Below are 3,764 nucleotides of genomic sequence, written 5' to 3' on the forward strand. Positions count from 1 at the left end.
AGGCTGTGTGTTCTGCTCGGCTCTGTTTACTCCGTGCGCACTGACGAGTTAGAGACGCTTCCAGAGCGACCAGAATCAGGATTCACTCTCCTCTCCTGCGCATGAATTCACGCTCCTTTTCTGGGCTTCAGGAGCCTGAAGGTTCTTCCACAGACCCCTTTCTTGGGGAATTCTGGGTGTTCTCTGGCTCAGGGGAGACGCCTGCCCCGGCTTCTGAACAAACAGGGTCGGGCCTGCCCGACCTTCCAGAACTTGAAGGGGGGATAAGCCCAGCTGCACCTGCGACTCGCCAGGGGCCCGAGGTTGATTTCTGGGATCAGTCACGCTCCTCAGATGCCCCCCTGCAGCCACCCACCGCGTCTTGTGGCCACAGACATGTTTGCAGAATCCCCAGCTCAGATGTGAGGGAGTGAATTGTGACCACGGGACAGACCCGATCCGTTAGGAGCACGTTCTGCTGAATGAGCTGACTAGTCGTAGAGCGTGGTTTTGGGACCCGAACTAGGGGTTTTCCCTATTTTTTAAAAAGTCAGTTGTAATGAAGTCTTTATTTATTATAGTGAAATATAAAGCATAAAACTTACCACATTAGCCATCTTAAGTGTACAGTTCTGTGGCATTCAGCACATTCCTGCTGCCGTGCAACAATCCCCATGGTCCATTTCCGGAACTTTCTCCCCTGCCCACACTGAAACTCTGTCCCCACAAATGGCCAGCTCCCTGCCCCCTCCGCCAGCCCCGGGTGACCTCCATTCTAAGTTCTGTTTCTATGGATTTGATGACTCCAGTGACCTCATACGAGTGGAATCACACAGAATTGGTCCTTTTCTGTCTGGCTTCTTTCAATCAACATAATGTCTTCAAGGTTCATTCACGTTGTAGCAGGCATCAGAACTCCCTTCCTTTTCAAGGCTGAACCATATCCCATTGTCTGGATGGGCCACATTTTGTTTATACCATCGGTTGACGGACACCTGCAGCTATTATTAATAACGCTGCTATGAACACAGTGTACGGATATCTGTAGGGGTTCCTGCTTTAAAGTCTTTGGGGTACGAATTTGGTAGTGGAATTGCTGGGTCAGATGGTTGCTCTGTGTTTAATCCTTTGAGACCCCTCCACACGGCTCCCATAGAAGTGACTGTCTCACCTTCCTGAGCTAAGAATTCTCACTGTGGGGGCGCCTGGGTGGTTCAGTCGGTGAAGCATCTGCCTTCTGCTCAGGTCTTGATCGTGGGGTCCTGGGATCGAGTCCCACATCATTGGCTCCTTGCCCAGCTGGGGAGTCTGCTTCTCCCTCTCCCTCTGCCCCTCCCCCTACTTGTGCTCTCTCTCTCTCTCTCTCTCTCTCTGTGTCAAATAAATAAATAGTTCTCACTGTGTTGCCAGGGACATTCTTTTCTTGTTTGAACGTTTTTAACTCTGAATTCAGTTTAATAGATATAGGCTATTTAGATGATTTCTTCTCGAATGGGCTTTGTGAGTTTTATTCAAGTCATTTGTCCACTTAACCTAAGTTCTTTCTGACACGTAAGTGCTATACGGCCATTTCTGTCTGTGCCAAACTTTCACAGCACTTACATGGACAAAATTTTAAAAGCGATGGAATCGGTGCGTGCGTGCCCACGAGGGGGTCACCTTAGGCTCGGCTACATCCTTCGACTCATGAGAGTGCAAGGGCCATGCTGGACGTGGGCAGGACGCATCCCGCCACACAGAAGAGGCAGGCACGTCCTTCACAGGACACGGTCCATGCAGAGGTTTGGGGACCGTGGCCTGGCCGCCCCCAACGGACAGTTCAAGTAGGAAGAGACAAGACTCGCACAGGTAGGGATGTGGGGCTGCCCCTGCTGGAAGATGTGGGTTCTAAATGGGCACTGCTGTCTCTTGTAACCCCTGCTGGGGACAGTTCCAGGATGTTCCGCCATCCTTCCACTCACCTTGCTGGTGCGGGGGGGCCCCGCCCTAGACACTGGGCACATGACCAGCAGCTCACAGTCACAGATGCTCACGGACAGACCGAGCGTTCCTGACACCTAGAGCGCTGCAATCACACTGAAAGGCAGACACGTTTCTACATGCACGTTTTGTCTACAGACAAGTATGCTGGAGTGGTTAATAAGTCCACCTGATACCAAGGTAGCATCACATTTAGATAAATTCTGTGGAGATACCACATGAAAAATAGAATTTTAAGGGGATAAAAGTAAAATGTAAAATGACAGGCTTCTAAAGAAGAACTTGTCAGTGCATTTTTGAGTGGATAACGGTGGGGTGAATTTGTCATGGGCTGTGGATGCTGCTGGAGACCGTTCATGGGGTGATGTGGGTTTATTTCTAGGTCAGTGTTTATAGTACACTGAAAATTACATCCTCTGCAACTCTTTTAACTTACAAACTAAACTCTAAGACATCAAATTAAAAATATGCAAGGCTAGAATAGTTTTTCATGAATAAAAATATTTGAAAGCCACTGCTGTAAACGTCCACATGTAACTAGCATGGTGGTGTATTTGGGGGGAAGCAGGGTGGGGATCAATTACTTCGGTCACCTGGCCCTTGGTCTGGGGCATGAGAGGTCCGTTGTATTCTTGGGAGCTGACCCACTCGGCTGCCGGCCCTGGGATGGTGATGCACGCACCGCACCAAACGCTTCTATTGTTTTGTAACAGAAAATATTAGTGTGAAGACAGAACATTAACAATGATTAAGATGTAAGATAGACACAACGATAATAATGTTAATGTGTCAAGAAGAATGAATTTAAAATCCTATTCTGGGTTTTGGACAGCTGGGTTACTGATAAATTCCTTAGTAAAAATGGGTATCAAACATCTTAACTCTGGTATATTCTCATGATGGAAATTGTCCACGTAGCTTGAGTTCCTTCTAAGAAAAAAAAAACCGTGCGCTAACGTGTAGGTCAGCAGCTTTACCCATCCTATCAGCTCGTTCGGAAGCTGCGGCCATTGTGACGAATAAACTAGAAAGGTGTTGCCACCCGTGCGCCCTGCCCCCGTCCCTGGGGCCTCCTCCCCATGCGCCAGCCTGCCCTACCAAAGCACTAGCCCACGGGCGGCAAGTGAAGGGAGGCTGGTGCCCCAGGAAGGGCGTGCAGTCCCCGAGTCACCAGCTGACAGCTGCGAGAAGCCAGCGCAGGCAGAGCAACAGGCCACGTGCTCCCGACCACCATCCCAGCTGCCAGCCCGCGTGTGGTTTGGCTTGTGGTCGACCCACAAAACCCATGTCAGTGTTGAGCTGATGGGAGGAGATGCAAGAGGAGGAAGGTTATTCCGGACCCCGGCGGAGCAGAGGGCATTCATAGGAAGGCGGTGACTTGTCCGTAGAAATGCTGTTGTCGTCTGGACCCACACTTCACGGGACTGGGGACAAGAACTGGGCCGCGGGGAGGCAGAGAACTGAGGCGGTCATGGGCCAGGTGGTCCGAGTCTCGCCGCCAGCCCTGCGCTCCGGGGTCTGCGAGGGAAGCCTGGGTGCAGGGTGGCCGTCCTCCCTGCAGCCCTGCCAGCCCTGCTGCCGGGTGGCCGGGGGCTGAGTCTGTGCGCCCCTCCCTGTCCCTACGCCAGGCTGCTTCTTGTCCCTGGGCTCCATGCCCTGGCCTCATGCTGATGTACCCACGAGCCCCAGCATTCTTGTCGCAGAAAGGTGCCTCCTGTGTGTTGGTAAGCTGGCCTCAGAAGACTGAAAACAGAAAGCGTCTTTATTCCGTCTCTCCACAGGCCGCTTTGAACAGACCCATCCAC

This window comes from Ailuropoda melanoleuca, chromosome 7 (genome assembly GCF_002007445.2).
Source record: "Ailuropoda melanoleuca isolate Jingjing chromosome 7, ASM200744v2, whole genome shotgun sequence".
Lineage (NCBI taxonomy): Eukaryota > Metazoa > Chordata > Mammalia > Carnivora > Ursidae > Ailuropoda > Ailuropoda melanoleuca.